Genomic DNA, 19,914 nt, shown 5'->3' with positions numbered 1-19,914 from the left:
AAGACACTGAAGTACTTATTCTTCCCTGAGTTTACAGATGAAGAGGTGCAGACACAAGAAGTTATATAACTTGTTATTAAAAAATGGAGAAACTGGAGTTCAAACTCAGACCCATGAGATAATACAGCCCAGGATCTTAAACATAGTTCGTACCATCATATTGCTTAACAGCTCTGGGAAAAAAAAATATATCTGTGAGGTACTGTCTAATGACGCATCCTGGACTGTGAGCCCAAGAGAAGGAGTGAACCCAAGAAGCTGCCCCTGGCATTGAAATACAACCCTCCACCCCTCCCCACCCCACCCCCTGCAAACTGAAGACTGCTCTTGAAAGCTACCTAATTTTCATTTTACTGTGATTTGATTTCCTTCCTTGAGATCTTTCTTAATTCTGTTAGAATACCCTCAGTGAAATACAGACTCGGCTGAAACTGTCCTAATGCAAGCTGGAAAGCAAGATCAATCAGAAGTCCATTAGGTGAGGGATGAAGGGGAAGTGGCTGAAGGCAGCCAACGCCAAAAGACTGGCAGGATGCTTCTCAAGTGTTTCTTACGTCTTCTGTGTCAGGTCCTTCTTGAAATACTGTAACTCTAGAGTCAATTTTCCATTATCCACCTGTGAATTCCCTACTCGACAGATATATCTTGAAGCCTTTGAATCTCTATGCCCAAAGTGGCCCCCATCCTCATGTTGCTGAGTCCAGGCCCATTCCCTCCTCCCAGTTAGCACTCACCACACAGTGGAAGGCCAACCAGTTAGGCTGTGTGGTTCCCCCAATTCTCTACTGGGAAGCAATGACTTTTCTTTCGTCTATATTTAGGTCTGTGTCATGACTTCTCTCCCAGCCCAGTGTGCTCAAAGAACCAGAGGCAGGAATGGGTACAATTTAGGAAAGCTCCGGGAGATGGTGATACACAGGGAAGCTTGGTGTGCTGCAGTTCATGGGGTCGCAAAGAGTTGGAAACGACTGAGCAACTGAATGCCAACGAGGAAAGTGAAAGTGTTAGTTGCTCAGTTGTGTCTGACTTTTTCCAATCCCAGGGACTGTGGCCCACCAGGCTCCTCTGTCTATGGAATTCTCCCAGCAAGGATACTGAAGTGGGTTGTCATTTCCTTCTCCAGGGGATCTTCTCGACACAGGGATTGATTGAACCTGAGTCTCCCACATTGCAGGCAGATTCTTTACCATCTGAGCCACCAGGGAAGCCCCAGTCAAGAAAAGAGGGGTTAATACAATGTGGCTGGAGCCAAAAAATATGAATTCATTTCAACAGGCGGGCTCCAACAAGGATTCACTGTATAGACTAGGGAATATGCCCAGTGCTTTGTAATAACCTGTAACGGGATATAATCTGCAAAACAACTGAATCACTATGTTGTATACTTGAAACTAAAATAATATTACAAATCAACTATACTTCAACTGAAATAAATTGAAAAATAAAGGAAGTGGGCTCATTCCCCCAGCTTATTGAAGATTTGTACTGCATCATCATGGTTCCTCCTTTGGAAAGATCACATGACGGAAAGGTATGAACGAAGGGCAAACGTCAACCTTTGCTTTACCTGTGATTTTTTTTTTTCTTTCCTAATCAAGATGAAGCTTTGAACCGTTGAAAGAGCTCAAGCTTTCTAGGGAAGTTAATCTGGGACTTAAGTTGAGGTTCTACCACTAACCAGCTGGTTGATCTTGGGCAAATTATTACTTCCTTCTGTCCCTCTCCTAATCTGCAAAAAGAGTACCAGTACTTATATCTTCTGGGTGGTTGTGATTATACAATGAGATAATATATGAAAAGCACCTCATATAATACTGAGAACAACCCCGTGGTTGTTCAGTAAATTGGAGGGAGCATCGCTATTATGATCATTAACAATATTAGTAACAGAGTCAGCACTGTTACAGAAAGGAGCAAGTTACAAGTGTTGGATTTGCTCTGAATAAGAGTTACCCCTCAAACGCAAATATTTTATTTAAGAATTACACACATTTGTATATTTTTAAATAAGCATTGCCTCTAGCTAGGAATATCAAATAGAATCCTGCTCTGAAATAAGGACTAGCATAACTAATTAAGATGCTTTCCATTTATTTATTCTTTGAAGATACTAATTCAAGAGAATTGCTTAATCTTCTCTTTCTTAATCTATTTAAGCATGCAAAACATAGATGGACTTCCCTGAAACCCTAATAATATGAAATCTAAGATAAGGCCACTTGCTTTCAAATTAAAACAAAATCTATGTTTCTATCTTTGTTCCTAATATAGTGACTAATGGAGCCCTAATGCTTTGATCTTCCACTTGAAAAATATCAAAACATCTTTAATATGCAAATCAAGGCAAGAGCTTGTGGGGTCATCTGCAGCAGGTTTTTTGCCCTTATAACAGTAATTGGAAAATCTATGGTGGCCCTAAGGATCATTACTTTAAATATAACTCTACCACTAACAAAAAGCCATTAGCTTATCCTTAGTCACATTTGGAAATGAAATTTAGATATTAAATAGTATTGATTTCAATTCAAAAGCTGCTTTGACCACTGCTACATCAATCCCCCTGACTTGGAATGAGGATGGGTGGAAATCATTAAGTCATTTATCTTGTCAAAAATCTTGGCAGTGTGCCCAGATGTAACAAATGCTGAATGAGGCTACTTTTAGTTCTCATTTCCACTGGGTAGCTGACTTCTCACAAACCCTTCAGTCAGCCTCAGCCTGGGTCAGATAGCTCTGAGGAGGAGGGAAAGGAATTTGAAAATGCACATCACTAGAACTGATGAGAAGGATCTTTTGAGATGGGGCTAGAAAGGAAGCAACATTTAAGCTAAGTTATGGGGTAAGTGGGATTCAGTCAGAAAGAGGAAGCAGTCCAGGCAGAGGAAAGCTATATGGCAGGAAAGTGGAAGTCAGGAGCAATTAGTGACCAGCAGGTAGCATGAGGGATTCCTGAGGGATGCCACTATCCCATGATGACTGTGTTTTGGTGCAGACTCTTCTGCAGGGCTTCCTTGATCATAGCAAATATGTAGAGTTGATTCTAAGTAAATGTGAATAAAGTAGATCAAAAAAAATCTACTAGAGTTTTCTAGAATACTAGATGTATTGGAGTGTTTCATTTGATTCCCCCACCCTCTGCCCCCTCAGAAAATTTCTAGAATGCAGCTTTTCCTCTTGCTGGGTTTTAAGGCAGTCTTTGATCAAGAGTGTTTCCTTCCCCTAGATCTCTTGCAAAAGAATCAGCCAAGGGAGTTGTTAAAAAATGCAAAAGTCCACTGTAGATCTCTTGAATGAGAATCTTTTGGTATGGAGTCTAAAAACCTGATTTTTAAAGGAGCACTCTGAGCAATTTCAGCACTCTAACTTGGCGTGAACCCAGAGGTATTGGTCTCAGCAGTGATCCCGTGGATTGGACAGAGAAGATTGACTGTGAAGCAGAGCATATTAAGGGCAGGTTGACATCACAAGATGATACAAAAGAAGCCGGGGGGCACCAGCAAACAGACTCCAGGTGGGACCTGACTGGGAGAGGTACAGCTCTCAGGAAGCATGCAAGGAGCAGGCCCACAGGACATTTCATCCACAAAACATAACACCTACAACACTCATCAGTATTCATTTGCTTGGGCTGCTATCACCAAGTATTACCAGTCTGGGTGGCTCAAACAACAGCAATTAGTTTCCTCACAGTTGTGGAGGCTAGAAGTCCAAAATCAAGGCATCAGCATGGTTGGTTTCTGTTGTGGCTTCTTTCTTTGGTTTATAGATGGCTGTCTCCTCTGTGCCTTCACAGGGATTTTCCTGTCTGTGTACTAATCTCTTCTTATAAGAGCACTGCTCTTATTGGATCAGGAGTCTAATCACCTCATTTTAACTCAGTTGCCTCTTTTAAGATTCTACTTCCAAAGGCAACCCCATCCTGAGGTACTGGCGTAGATCATCAACATATGAATTTGGGAGAGACACAACTTAGCTCATAACAGCTCCTGACTCTTCTTTTGCTGCGTTGCAAGCTTAGGCCTCACACATCAGAACAATCTCTGGGCACCTGTTTTGATCCTCACTGTCAGTCAAACCAATTGTATCGTCTGACCTAACTTAAGCTCCTCAGAAGTATCTATTTTTAGAGGGCCTGACAGGTTATCTGGGGGTGCTTTTCTGATTGTCTTTTCATCTTCACTGGTCCTTCTAGGTCAGTCACTGGAGATGGGGCTCTGCCTGAGTGCTGACACAATATATTTATTTTTAAATTTTAATTCAAAAAATATATCACTCCTACTATTTTACTCCTAATCATACTGTCTTCATTTCCATATATTTCACTTAAAATATGATTGCTGGCCAAGATAATAAATGTATGTAATAGAAAAATAATACTCAACTCAAGCAAATTAGATGTTCAATAATACCTCTTACAGAACATAAGTATTTGAAAATTGAATTGTTAATCAACAAAAATATTGTTTAAGTGGAAAACATTAATAGTTCAAAACTGAGAATATGAGGCAGAAAGATTCTATTCAGACTGAAAGTTCTTCTTAATACGAGAGCAAAATGTGATTATATCATTTATTAATGAATCAATGGAATATAAAGCTCTTTTTTTCTAACTAAAACCAAAATTCAATGAATCTTTGACAAGATTCTGAAATTCAGCCAGTTACCAAAAGAACAAATTAGTGTCTATTTTTTGACTCAAAAAGTGGTGACAAAAATCGTACCACTCATTTCAATCACATCTTGAAGACATTTTTCTACTCTTAAAATAATTTGTTTACACAGCTGTTTCAGCTCTAAATGAAAAATGTGAGATGATGCAGTGGCCTTTCCTAACTGCCACATGTAACCATTTAAATATGAGCTCTTAGATCATATCAACGGCATCCAAAAATGAAGCTGATGAGAAGGAAGCTATGTCAAATACCAAGCAAGGGGTAGACCTTGCAGTTTGCCCAACAAAGCCTGTTCCTATTTTATAATTTCTCTATGGCATTTACATGACAGGCAACACTTGGACGTTTCCAGTGAAAGACACCAGGCTGCAAAAGCTTGCAGGGGAATTCTTAGGCATCATCCTCTAACCCAGTGATCTTTTTAACATGTCATCTCTGGATCACAGCAGCACCTCTGATGGGGAACTTATGAGAAATGCAGATTCTCAGGTGTCATCCTTGATCTCCTGAAATGGAAACTCCAGGGATGGGGAGGATAGCCATCTACAATATGTTTTAATAGGTCCTCCGGTCAATTTTGATTCCTGCTCAAATTTGGGAACCACTGGTGAAGTTCAAAGTCAGAGCCCTCAGTTTCCTCTGGGTGCCTCTGGTATTGAGTAAGGGGAAGGGGTGAATAGCAGAGAGAGTGGGGGCTGATGTCAGGGAAGAGGGAAGGCAGAATGTGGACGTAGGGGTCAAAACCAGTCAGGGCACATCACAGGCTCTGGTACTGACATCAATATGAGTACTTTTCCTTTTTATCTGTTTCACAAATTAGGGCTTCGTATATGGCTTCATTGAAAAAACCTTTTTTTAAATTAAAAAACCCACTGTTACCAGGAGTACTTCCCTTAGAACAGGGAAAGGAGTGTCCTGAGCTTTAGAAACCCCCTGCTCAGGCTCCTCTCAACACACATATTCCCAGAAGGACAAGGGAACAGGTCCACCTGGGGCCCAGGACCTTCCAGACTCTGTTCCACACTTGGGGTCCCAGAATTGCCAGTCCATACATGCCCACATCGCCTCCTGGGCCTGTGGGGCTGGCCTCTTGCCCAGGGTCATCCCACGGGTAGACTACACCACAGGAGTACACTAAGAGGTCATGCATTATATCTTGTTTTTTTTTTTTAATGTTCTATAGATTACGATGTTTTAGCATCTTGAAAACAACAACAACAAAAAAACAGCTTTTTTACTGGAGAGAGTCTGTGCCTCCTGGGGCTAGCTGATTCTTAGAGAGAGCAAAGGACCCAGTAAGATGTATGCCTTTGACATGCAAACCAGCCAATCCTAAATTTATGCCCCAACCACTGCCTTATCTAACTCTTGTACACTATGCCCCAAATCATTCCAGGGCAGGTACCAGGTGACCAGAAAGCATTCCTGTAGTTTAGATACCTTGGAAATATTCGACCAGCCAATTCTAAATATTTACACTGTCCTGCGTTGCTGTTCCATCAAGACATTTTACATACATTGGTTTGCATATTATGGGTATTTTCCTATATGAAACACTGCTGCTGCTACTGCTAAGTCACTTCAGTCGTGTCTGACTCTGTGCGACCCCATAGACAGCAGCCCACCAGGCTCCGCTGTCCCTGGGATTCTCCAGGCAAGAACACTGGAGTGGGTTGCCATTTCCTTCTCCAATGCATGATAGTAAAAAGTGAAGTGAAGTCGCTCAGTCATGTCCGACTCTTAGTGACCCCATGGACTGCAGCCCACCAGGCCCCTCCGTCCATGGGATTTTCCAGGCAAGAGTACTGGAGTGGGTTGCCATTGCCTTCTCTGATATGAAACACTACAAGATGCAATTATCCAAGTGGCCAGACCCACAATTCAAGGTTGGCAAGAAAGATCTACACTATAGAGGAAAATGTGCCACTAACAGATGATGAAATGAGTGGATCATCTTTTATGGTGAGCCATCTATGAAAAGTCTTTGCATTTTTCTGGTTACAACATAAGCCAAGAGAAGAACCCAGTGAGCAGACAGAAATGGCATGAGTCAGCAATTTTATCAGGCAACACCCACATGGAATTTTAAATAAGCTTTGAATTGAACTAAAAACTGCCTTTTCCTAAGTTATTTTCTTGCCTGACAATAAAATATATTTTAAAAATTATTTTCAAAGTCAGCCAACGTGTAGGTAACATGACCAGATTTGTCACAAACAGACCACAGAGCTGATTTGCTGACTGTAAATTTCTATATTTGGCCAACCCTAGTTATTTTTTTAAGGGAGAGAAAATTATTTTTATGAAATTTGATGATTATGTTAAACTGCAATAATTTCATCACTTTATAAAATTATCATGCTGCACAGATATTCCTGTTTATGAGAAGTATCAGCATCTTCAATGCCCGAGGCAAGGCTTGTTATCTTAACACATAAGACAGTCCAGTCTTAACTTCAGGCAGCCCCTGACACATGCACACTCAGTGCATACACGTTTCCTTCCAAATCTCATATCCTGAGGTTGTGCTTTTTAAAATAATCTGCACTGTGAATGGACAGTGGGAAAGTTCAGATCCAGTATACGACTGTGCAACTATTAACATATGAAGGGGTTCCCTGTAACACAACTTTAAAAGTCCACAACAAGTTGGTAGTTTCAAAGAACACCCCAACACAGTATCATTGCAGGGCACTAGGGAAGGCGTGCAACCATGATACCCTAACTTAGAATTATAGCATTCTCCCCATGGGAAAACGCCTTCTGAGATACAAACAAACAACACATCATTTGGAACGCAGTGCATTTGGAGGTAGAAGACAAGCTCTGGTAATGTTAAGACTTCCTCACAAAGTACACACAACTGCCTTTCAGGCAGAAAGTAAAATCTCTGGTAAGACTCAAGGGTTCACCTAAAATTGAGAGGGGAAGACATTCCCATATGTTCTACTCTTTGTCCTTGTTGTTGAAGAGGACTCCATGTTGAACAGTATTATCCATGATGAAAAATCCACTACTAAGGTCAGTATAACTCCTGACTTTTTCAAGCAGGCTTATAATGAAAAAAAAAAAAAATTGAGGAACAGTGAAGTACTTACACAAGTCTCCCAAGCTTACCAATCACATGCAAATATTCCTAATTCTCAGGGTTTGAAAGATCAATAGCTTGACCCTCTCACTATACTAGGAGTTAGTAAAGCATAGTAACAGAGAACAGGGCCTCCAGTTCCAGCACTTAATAGTTGGGTGACCTTGAGTTTTCTTTCTGTGAAATGAGATTAACAGCAGTATTCACTTGCTTATGTGGTTGCAAAAATTAAACTAGTTATTACCCACAATATCCTTGGAGTGTCACATACAGCCAATACTAAATAATAACACCACGATGATTACTACATTCAATAGGACCACTTTCCCATGTAATCAATCTCCTCACACAATCTCTCAATAAGAAAAATATACTTCAGAAGTTACAAATGTTAACTTCTTCTAAAAACATAGATAAAATAACTTGCTATTAAAAATACAGAAGTATAACAATGAGGCATATATGTGCGTGTGTGTGTGTGTGTGTATTCCAAGGCTATCAAAAGATAAATTTTATATGTACAAAATTTATATATATATATACCATATTATTATATATATTATACAGTATGAATAATATAAAATTTATATACGCACGTGTGTGTGTGTGTGTGTGTGTGTGTGTGTACACACACATAATATATACATGCGGCTTCCCAGGCGGCCCAATGGTAAAGAATCCGCCTGCCAATGCAGGAGACACAAAAGATACAAATTTGATCCCTGTGTCAGGAAGATTCCCTGGAATAGGAAATGGCAACCCAGTCTAGTATTCTTGCCTGGAAAATTCCATGGACAGAGCCAGTGGGCTATAGTCCATGGGGTCACAAAGAATCGGACATGACTGAGCAACTTAGCACACACACACATATATGTGTAATTTATCTTTTGGCAGCTTTTGATTTTGAAATGCTGAATAAATTCCCTGATAGCTCAGTTGGTAAAAATTCCGCCTGCAATGCAGGAGACCTTGGTTCAATTCTTGGGCTGGGAAGATCCACTGGAGAAGGGATAGGCTACCCACTCCAGTATTCTTGGGCCTCCCTTTTGGCTCAGCTGGTAAAGAAATCGTCTGCAATGTGGGAGACCTGGATTCCATCCCTGGGTTGGGAAAATCCCCTGGAGAAGGGAACAGCTACCCACTCCAGTATTTCAGCCTGGAGAATTCCATGGACTGTGTAGTCCATGGGGTAGCAAAGAGTCGGACATGACTGAGCAACTTTCACTTCCAATACATAAGTTAAACAACCCTCAATCACTCATTAAACAAACAAACATACAGAAGAGAGGACACTATTGATTTTGAGCCCATCTCATCACTGAATGCTGACAAAAAGCATGGCTTGCTCCTGCACAAATAAAGCCAGTTAAGAAATCGGCAGACCCCACATTCTCATCAAGCCATTGAAACATGCTCCTGATGTGCCTTGTGGAGCAGAGGGGATGCCCTCCTCTATGGAGGCAGCATTCTCCTTCTCCTAACTGCTGCCAGGTATCTTTTAGGTAACAGGGATGGACTACCGCTACTGAGCCCAACTCTGACCAACATGTTTATCACTAAGAAGTGTGGCCAAGGACCAGGGTCAGTATGGTTTTTCAGAATCAGAGGCTGTCAGGCAGAGGATAAATTTTGAGCGATAGAGTCACAGGTCTTCAGAGTTCCAATCCAACTCCCAAGGGCTGTGTGGTCTTTGATAAGTTACTGTCAAAAGCTAAAGATAACCCATATGACTGTGAATGACAATGGTACCCATAGGTATATCACGACAGTTCAACCTGATGAATCTAGTCAAATGTTCAGCACAGTTCCTGGCACCAAGTCAGTGTCCATCTGAGTTACTGTTTCTCACCTACACTGCTGCAGCCTTGTGGTCCCTAAGGTACCAAGATTCCATGACAATCTGTATTAGGCTCATTATAAAACAACTGTACAGCCAGTCACAAACTGTTTCAAAATTCACAGTTCATCTGAAGATAAGAAGACAGGAAAACAATTAGTATGTCTTGCAAATAAGAAAAAGTTGGTAGTTGGTTTTCTGAAACCCCAAAGCTAGAATTTAATTCCACATAATGAACTTTTTCACTTAGAGTAACTTTTATTTAATAAAACCTATAACACTGTATCTTTACTAAAGATGATCTTGCTTCCCACCATCAGTGGTGTGATGTCTCATTGTTCTTCACAGTTCAAGTCCTAGAAGAGGTAACATATAGATGCAGTACCAACCAGCACCATAAGTACAGCATGGACTTGCATGTGTTAATTGTTACACTAAATGCTTTACATGTAAGACTTCACTGAATGTTCACAACACCAAAATGAAATGGATGCTGCTAATAGACCCATTGTCTAGATGAGAACACTGAGTCATGGGGACCTTAATGAGTTCCCCGATGTCACACAGCCAGAAAAGTCAGAATTGGAAGTCCAAGTCCTTTTGGACTCCAGAGTTCTTAACCAAAATGAAAGTATAACAAACCTTTACTGTGTCGTGATTTTCTCTGTTTTCCTCCCTCTGGGATGGTTTCCATTATCTCTCAGGAAAGATGCATGAAGTGAATGTCTTGGAGGTAGACTTTATTTTCCAAATAGGAGCCACTATAATATCTTTCATTCCACCTGCTCCTTTTTAAAAATATGAGCTTGATAAAGGGAGTGGTTGGGGTATGGACTCCAGATTGGTTGGTTTGCATAGAAAAGGGTAAGGCTCTGCTATCTCTAAAAACTAGCTAACCCTTTGAGGGTAGTCTCTCAAGCATCAGGAAGGCTCTAGATGTAAAATCTTCAGAAATACAGAAAATGAAAAGACATCTTCCACAGATGGTTCCAGACCCAGACATCAACTCAGTTCAAGACTTAAGGTCTTTTTATTTGAGCCTCCAAACATTTTATAGCAGAGAATATATATCCTTGCTGGGTCTAGTGTGAATCCCTGACTGACAGAACCATGAACATACTGTTTTATTCCATGACATTTTACAGCAGAACAGTTTGTTATGCAGCAGTAGATAACCAATACTAAGTTTTGGCTTGAGTGATGATCGTTTCAATCAGTTCTAGTTCATTTCGCCTTGTGGAAGGGGGAATTCCTGAGTATGCTGTTTCTCTTGGCATTACATTTTCACCAATTAGTGCTCATGAATGATATGAAAATGTGTTTAGGTTATTTTTCCCTCTGCCTGCGGGAAGAGTTCTCACAGATTAGGGATGCTAATTTTTCAATGTTCTCATGAAATTTTCCCTTATTAAAAAGAGAAGAGACAAGCTGCAATTTTAAAATCTGCACCACCTGAGGCAGCCCCAGTGAAAAACATGTATCCTGACCTTCCTCAGCAAAAATGAGTTGCAGTCATTTGTCTAATTTGTACCAAACCAGAAGGATAAATTCTCCAGAGTGTGCACAGAACAGTAAGAAAGGAGCAAGCAGGGTTTGAAGAGGGCTCTTTCGATCTGATTTAGCTTGCGTTTCATAATAACAGAACTCTGGTCTCAATATAATAGTAGCACCGACACAGAAGAGGGGAAATTTATGTATTTTGTGGGAAGATATGAAAATTATATTTCAAACACATACATCTATTTGAAAAAAGAATCTAAGAGCTTTGAAGATTCAACCCCATGAGATGTGGAAAAGTGACATGACAATCTTCATGTTAAGATAAAGAGAGAAATGAGGACAGGAAGGAAAATAAATTAGGGACAAAGCTGAATTCTTCTTCTGCCACCTTATCGAAAACCATGCCTCTGGGAAGTTCAGAATACAGTCCCATGTTGAGGGGGTAATTTTAAATGATAGGGGAAAAAAGCCCTCATAGACTTGACTTTAAGTAAAAGTAGTCGCAGGTTATTAAGGCTTCCATCAGAAAGTAAGGACAAATGTATGATAATGTGTGACTTCCATTTTATCCCAATATAGGCAACTATATATTTAGTAATAATTTTGGTCATAAAATCTAGAAGTTGCTTTGGGCTCAGAACAAAAAAGGATGAGTCAAAAATGACTGCAAAGTATTTCTGATTCTATTCACACTTAAAATAGTCACTTGAATTTTTACCGAAACCTACTGTATCCATGGCACTGAGGTATGATGTTCATGTCAGACAACACAGGCACACTTCCCAGAGTATATACTCTTCCCTTGAACTAAGGGAACTAATTCAACAAAAATAATCCATCAATTTGTTACTTCACAAACTTGAACAAAGACTCTGCTGTGCGACCAAACTATTTAGGTCCAGATTCTCAAATTGTGATTGATCATCTGAATCAATAGGAGATTTTACTGAAAAGGATTTATGCAAAAATGGTGGTTTCACTCAGTACAAATGAGACAAGCTGCAATTTTCAAAAAACCTTTCCTCAATAACAAGAAGATACCACAAAAATATTACTAAAAATAGTAGCAGCAGTAGCAAAAGCAACAAAATAAAAATTCAGTAGCATTCAAAAGTCTACATTAAAATATAGAACTTTAAAGCATGGTGATTGTACCCAATAACACTGCACTGAACACTTAAATATGTCTAAGACAATAGATTTTTTTGGTAGAATCAATGAACACTGCTACAAACTGTTGCCAAAATCTGTTTGTGAAAGTCTTTGTATGATTAATGTATACTTCTACCAGATTTCAAGTCATCCTGGCTACTAAATGTAACCATCTTGATGGTAATAATTATGGGTGCATAGTTTTGTGCCTGCCTGTGTTGATAAAGGACAGAATGGTATGGACCTAACAGAAGCAGAAGATGTTAAGAAGAGGTGGCAAGAATATATAAGAGAACTGTAAAAAAAAGAGCTTCACGATGAGGATAATCACGATGGTGTGATCACTCACCTAGAGACAGACATTCTGGAATGTGAGGTCAAGTGGGCCTTACAAAGCATCACTACGAACAAAGCTAGTGGAGGTGATGGAATTCCAGGTGAGCTATTTCAAACCCTGAAAGATGATGCTGTGAGAGTGCTACACTCAATATGCCAGCAAATTTGGAAAACTTAGCAGTGGCCACAGAACTGGAAAAGGTCAGTTTTCATTCCAATCCCAAAGAAAGGCAGTGCCAAAGAATGCTCAGACTACCTCACAATTGCACTCATCTCACACACTAGTAAAGTAATGCTCAAAATTCTCCAAGCCAGGCTTCAGCAATATATGAACCGTGTACTTCCAGATGTTCAAGCTGGTTTTAGAAAAGGCAGAGGAACCAGAGATCAAATTGCCAACATCCGCTGGATCATTGAAAAAGCAAGAGAGTTCCAGAAAAACATCTATTTCTGCTTTATTGACTATGCCAAAGCCTTTGACAGTGTGGATCACAATAAACTGTGGAAAATTCTGAAAGAGATGGGAATAGCAGACCACCTGACCTGCCTCTCGAGAAACCTATATGCAGGTCAGGAAGCAACAGTTATCACTGGACATGGAACAACAGACTGGTTCCAAACAGGAAAATGAGTATGTCAAGGCTGCATATTGTCACCCTGCTTATTTAACTTACACGCAGAGTACTTCATGAGAAACGCTGGGCTGGAAGAAGCAAAGCTGGAATCAAGATTGCTGGGAGAAATTTCAATAACCTCAGATATGCAGATGATACCACCCTTATGGCAGAAAGTGAAGAGGAACTAAAAAGCCTCTTGATGAAAGTGAAGGAGGAGAGTAAAAAAGTTGGCTTAAAGCTCAACATTCAGAAAACTAAGATCATGGCATCTGGTCCCATCACTTCATGGCAAATAGATGGGGAAACAGTGGAAACAGTGTCAGACTTTATTTTTTGGGGCTCCAAAATCACTGCAGATGGTGACTGCAGCCATGAAATTAAAAGATGCTTACTCCTTGGAAGGAAAGTTATGACCAATCTAGACAGCATATTAAAAAGCAGAGAGATATTACTTTGCCAAAAAAGGTCCGTCTAGTCAAGGCTATGGTTTTTCCAGTGTTTATGTATGGATGTGAGAGTTGGACTGTGAAGAAGGCTGAGCGCCAAAGAATTGATGCTTTTGAACTGTGGTGTTGGAGAAGACTTGAGAATCCCTTGGACTGCAAGGAGATCCAACCAGTCCATTCCGAAGGAGATCAGCCCTGGGATTTCTTTAGAAGGAATGATGCTAAAGCTGAAACTCCAGTACTTTGTCCACCTCATGCGAAGAGTCGACTCATTGGAAAAGACTCTGATGCTGGGAGGGATTGGGGGCAGGAGGAGAATGGGACAACAGAGAATGAGATGGCTGGATGGCATCACCGACTCGATGGACAGGAGTTTGAGTGAACTCTGGGAGTTGGTGATGGACAGGGAGGCAACGATTCACGGGGTCCCAAAGAGTTGGACACGACTGAGCCACTGAACTGAATGGAACTGATACACTGTTAACCAAGAGCTGAAAGGCAACAGTCAGTTGGAAATATTAGCAGATACCTTTCATGAACATCAGAGCCTGTTTTCATAGGGCAATTGGTGGTGAAGCTGTTCACACAACTGGATGGGATTGGATCAGATAATTGTGCTTCAATTTTGTCTTTCATCCAGCTTTGTACCACTATCTTGAGGTTCTGTGCATATATGGAGGCTTCACACAGTGTTTCTAGGTGCTTTTGACCTAGATTTGTCAGTTTCTTTGTTGCTTATATCACAACTGGGATATCAACAACCAAAATGGGATGTGTGACTTTTAAAACCTAAATAAGTATTTTGGACTGTGTCACTAACCAGGTTGTGAAAGCCTATAGTCAATCACCTCAATAATTAATCAGATTTTAAAAATATGTACTTAAAACTTGCTATGAAGAGTAGAACTACTCAAAGTATTGGGGATACAGAGTGAAGGAAAAATGTGAAAAACAATCACAAGAATACTGCCTTCTTTAAGGTGAGAGACCATTTCCTACAGGGAAGGACGTCACAATACAAATTTTAACTGAGATACAACTGATATAAAATATTATATGTGTTTCAGGTGTAGGACACAATGATTTGATATATGTATACACTGTGATCATCACAATTAGTTAATATCCATCACCACAACACGTACAAATTTTTTCCTTGTGATAAGAACTTTTAAGATGTACTCTCTGAGCAACTTTCAAACATACAACACATGATCATTAATTATAGCTGTATATTACATCCCCAGAAATTACTGCCTTATAGCTGGAAGTTTGTACATTTTGACCAACTTCACCCATTTCACCCAGCCCTTCCCCTTCACCACCTGTCTCTGGCAACCACCAATCTGTTCTCTGCATGTATGATTTGTGTGTGTGTGTGTGTTTAGGTTCCACATGTAAGATCATACAGCATCTGTCTTTCTCTGTCTGATTGATTTCATTTAGCATTATGCCTACGAAGTCCAACCATGTTGTCTCCAATGGCAAGATTTCTATCGCTTTTATGGTTTAATTATATTTCATTGTGTATATATATATATGTGTGTGTGTGTATAATACACACACATGTGTATTATAAATAGTACAATTAATATTGCATATTAATTGCAATTAATTAATATTAATTATTAATATTATGGGGCTGCATATTATCTTTTCAAGACAGTTATTTAATTTCCTTCAGGTAAATATCCAGAAGTGAATGCTGGATCAGATGGCAGTTCTGGTTTTAATTTTTTTGGAAACTCCATACTGTTTTCCACGTGGCTATATCAGTTTACATTCCCACTAACTGCACAGGGGTTCCCTTTTTCCCATTTTCTTGCTAACATTTATCTTTTTGGTCTTTTTTTTTTTTTTTTTTTGTCTTTTTGGTAATAGTCATTCTAACAAGTATAAGGTAATATATCATCATAAACATATCTTTAAATCGTAAGACACTGTACCTGTGGTGAAGTTCGTGGTTGAGGGGAAGAAGGCTTCTGCGTCTTACTGGGGACTCTCTTCACCCTCAAAGCAAAAACAGTTACTCTTTAAGAGGCACTTTAAGAAATAAAGGACTGCTGCTGTTGCTGCTGCTAAGTTGCTTGAGTCGTGTCCGACTCTGTGCGACCCCATAGACGGCAGCCCACCAGGCTCCCCCGTCCCTGGGATTCTCCAGGCAAGAACACTGGAGTGGGTTGCCATTTCCTTCTCCAATGCATGAAAGTGAAAAGTGAAAGTGAAGTCACTCAGTCATGTCCGACTCTTAGTGACCCCATGGACTGCAGCCTACCAGGCTCCTCTACCCATGGGATTTTCCAGGCAAAAGTACTGGAGTGGAGTGCCATTGCCTCCTCGGAAATAAAGGACTACATTTGATCATTTTTAAAAGACTTGAGCTCTCAAAAAATCTTATATTACAGTTTTGAAAGCACACATTAATTTTAACACATCTTCTATTAATTTTATTGTTAAACTTCATACTGATCCTTCAGAAGAGAGAATGCTTATGGTCAGTACACACACATGGGTATCAATTCAACTTCAAAATCTTTGTTCCTAATAATAATGTTAGTACTATGAAAGCAAGAAAGAATGGATCTCATTAAAGCTTTAGGAAGGAAAAGGAGTGATGGTGATTATAGCTAATGATACCATATTATACACATCAATGCTGCTAAGAGAGTAGAACTTAAATGTTCTCAATATAAGAAAAAATAATGGTAATTATGTGACAGGAGAGAGGTTTTAGCTAATGCCACAGTAGTGAACATACTGCAATACAGAAACAGTTCAAAATAACATACTGTACACCTTAAACTTATTCAATGTGATATGTCAATTATAACTCAATAAAGCTGGAAAAATAAAAATAAAATAGAACTTTTACCATATGCCTAAAAGGCCCTTGAGGACCTCAGACTCACATTCTTCCTCTTCGCCCTTCCTAATAGCCTGCTCTGGCTTTATTTGGCCCCCATGCCCGATTTGTCCCTCCCTGCCTTTCAGCCTCATCCCACTCCTCCTATGGTGGGATGAACCTCCTCTGACTTCCTCTGAAGCATTAAGCTCTTTCAAGTCTTAAGGCTTTGCTCATCCTGGAACCTCTTTCCTCACCTAGGATTCAGTTAACTACTCTTTTCCCTTTAGGTCTCAACCTGAGCTAGAGATTCTCTGACCCCAGAGATTAAGTCACTCTCTCACTGTGTTAGGTTGTCACAGGGCCCTGCATTTCCTTTTCATCTGTCTCCTATTATTATAAGAATAGAACAGAGAATTATTTGTGGATTCTTTACTTGATGTGTATCCCCTTTAACAAAGCCTGAGCTGGAAACTGGCAGGAAACATAGCTTACAACCTATGTACCCCAGAACCTAAAACCTCACCTCACCTCCTAGTGGATGCTCCATACATAACTGTTGAATGGACTGATAACAAACACCAAAGACTTTTCCTCTTGAACAGGATCAACTTTCACTTCTTTCCCAAATTCAATTCAAATTCTATTTTGTCTAGACAGCTTATTTTTTTTGTTTTACAGTTGATTTACAATTTTGTGTTAGTTTCTGGTATACAGAAAAGTGATTCAATCTCTCTTGCACATGCTCTCTCTATATATACACATATATATTATATAAATTATATATATATATATATAAAATATATATAATAGAAATATACACAAACATGAATATATCATATATATTTTTCCATATTCTTTTCCATTATGGTTTATCATAGGATACTGAATGCAGTTCCCTGGGCTATATAGTAGGAGCATCCTGTTTATCTATTTTACATACAGCGGTGGTGACAGTCACACAGTCATGTCCGACTCTTTGTGACCCCATGGACTGAAGCCTGCTAGGCTCCTCTATCCATGGCATTCTCCAGGCAAGAATATTGGAGTGGGTTGCCATTTTGTATCTATTAATCACAAATTCCTAATGTATCCCTCCCCTCTCCTATGGTAACTTTAAGTTTGTTTTCTAGGTCTGTGAGTGCATTTTGGAAATAAGTAAATTTGTATTGTATTTTGGATTCCACATATAAGTGACATCATATGACATGTTTATCTTTCTCTTTATGACTTACTTCACTTAGTATAATAATCTCTAGGTCCATCCATGTTGCTACAAATAGCATTATTTCATTTGTTTTCATGGCTGAGTGGCATTCCACTATATATCTACAACATACCGTCTTTATCCATTCATCTGTCAGTGGATATTTAGGTTGACTCCATGCCTTGGATATGTTGAACAGTGCTGCTGTGAACATTGGGGTTCCTATAACATATCTTTTTGAGTTAGAGTTTTAACCTTTTCTGGATATAGGCCCAGGAGTAGGACTGCTGGATCATATGGTCTTTAGGTGTAGTCCTTTAAGGAATTCCAAACTATTCTCCAGTGGCTGCATCACACCTTATATTCCCATTGACAGTATAGTAGGGTTCCCTTTTCTACACCCTCTCCATCATTTATTATTTGTTCAGTTCAGTTCAGTCCCTCAGTCGTGTCCGACTCTTTGCAACCCCATGGACTGCAGCATGCCAGGCCTCCCCGTCCATTGCCAACTCCCAGAGTTTACTCAAGTCCATGTCCATGGAGTCGGTGATGCCATCCAACCATCTCACTCTGTCGTCCCCTTCTCCTCCTGCTTTCAATCTTTCCCAGCATCAGGGTCTTTTCAAATGAGTCAGTTCTTCATATCAGGTGGCCAAAGTATTGGAGTTTCAGCTTCAGCATCAGTCCCATCCAGTGAATATTCAGGACTGGTTTCTTTAGGATGGACTGGTTGGATCTCCTTGAAGTCTAAGGGACTGTCAAGGGTCTTCTCCAACACCACAGTTCAAAAGCATCAATTCTTCAGCACTCAGCTTTCTTTATGGTTCAACTCTCACAACCATACGTGACTACTGGAAAAACCATAGCTTTGACTAGACAGGCCTTTGTGGCAAAGCAATGTCTCTGGTTTTTAATATACTGACTAGGTTGATCATAGCTTTTCTTCCAAGGAGCAAGCGTCTTTTAATTTCAAGGCTGCAGTCACCATCTGCAGTGATTTTGGAGTCCAAGAAAATAAAGTCTGACACTGTTTCTACTATTTCCCCATCTATTTGCCATGAAGTCAGGGACCAGATGTCAAGATCTCAGTATTTTGAATGTTGAGTTTTAAGCCAACTTTTTCACTCTCCTCTTTCACTTTCATCAAGAGACTCTTTAGCTCCTCTTCGTTTTCTGCCATAAGGATGGTGCTATCTGCATAACTGAGGTTATTGATAGAAATTTCTCCTGGCAATCTTGATTCTAGCTTGTGCTTGATCCAGTCCAACATTTCTCATGATGTACTCTGCATATAAATTAAATAAGCAGGGTGACAATATGCAGCCTTGACATACTCCTTTCCCAATTTGGAACCAGTCTGTTGTTCCATGTCCAGTTCTAACTGTTGCTTCTTGACCTGCATACAGATTTCTCAGGAGGCAGGTCAAGTGATCTGGTATTCCCATCTCTTGAAGAATTTTCCACAGGTTGTTGTGATACACACAAAGTCTTTGGCATAGTCAATAAAGCAGAAATAGATGTTTTTCTGGAACTCTCTTGCTTTTTTGATGATCCAGAGGATGTTGGCAATGTGATTTCTGGTTCCTCTGCCTTTTCGAAATCCAGCTTGAACATCTGGAAGTTCATGGTCCACATACTATTGAAGTCTGGCTTGGAGAATTCTGAGCATTACTTTGCTAGTATGTGAGATGAGTGCAACTATGCGGTAGTTTGAGCATTCTTTGGCATTGCCTTTCTTAGGGATTCGAATGAAAACTGACCTTTGCCAATCCTGTGGCCACTGCTGAGTTCTCCAGATTTGCTGGCATATTGAGTGCAGCACTATCACAGCAACATCTTTTAGCATTCGAAATAGCTCTACTGGAATTTCATCATCTCCACTAGCTTTGTTCGTAGTGATGCTTCCTAAGGCCGAATTGACTTCTCATTCCAGGATGTCTGGCTCTATGTGAGTGATCACACCATTGCGGTTATCTGGGTCATGAAGATCTTTTTTTTTTTTTTTTTGCCACATCTAATTAATATCTTCTACTTCTGTTAGGTCCATACCATTTCTGTCCTTTATTGTGCCCATCTTTGCATGAAATGTTCCCTTGGTGTCTCTAATTTTCTTGACAAGATCTCTAGTCTTTCCCATTCTATTGTTTTCCTATTTCTTTGCACTGATCACTGAGGAGGGCTTTCTTATCTCTCCGTGCTATTCTTTGGAACTCTGC

The 19,914-nt window shown here is 39.9% G+C and overlaps 1 protein-coding gene across 4 annotated transcripts in view; it reads right to left on the bottom strand.

Moving 5' to 3' along the window:
• Positions 1 to 19,914, bottom strand: part of SGCD (sarcoglycan delta) — a 1,108,732-nt gene that overhangs the window by 763,297 nt on the left and 325,521 nt on the right. For 3 of the 4 annotated variants that reach the window (XM_061424150.1, XM_061424147.1, XM_061424149.1), the window contains one exon: positions 15,596 to 15,659. The exons of the other annotated variant lie outside the window; for it this stretch is intronic. The gene's annotated coding sequence lies outside the window, so the exon portion shown is untranslated. The remainder of the gene's footprint in view (positions 1 to 15,595; positions 15,660 to 19,914) is intronic. 4 annotated transcript variants of the gene reach the window in all.

This window comes from Bos javanicus, chromosome 7, assembly GCF_032452875.1.
Source record: "Bos javanicus breed banteng chromosome 7, ARS-OSU_banteng_1.0, whole genome shotgun sequence".
Lineage (NCBI taxonomy): Eukaryota > Metazoa > Chordata > Mammalia > Artiodactyla > Bovidae > Bos > Bos javanicus.
Note: the sequence above shows the minus strand (reverse complement) of the source record. Positions and strands in the feature narration are given on the sequence as shown.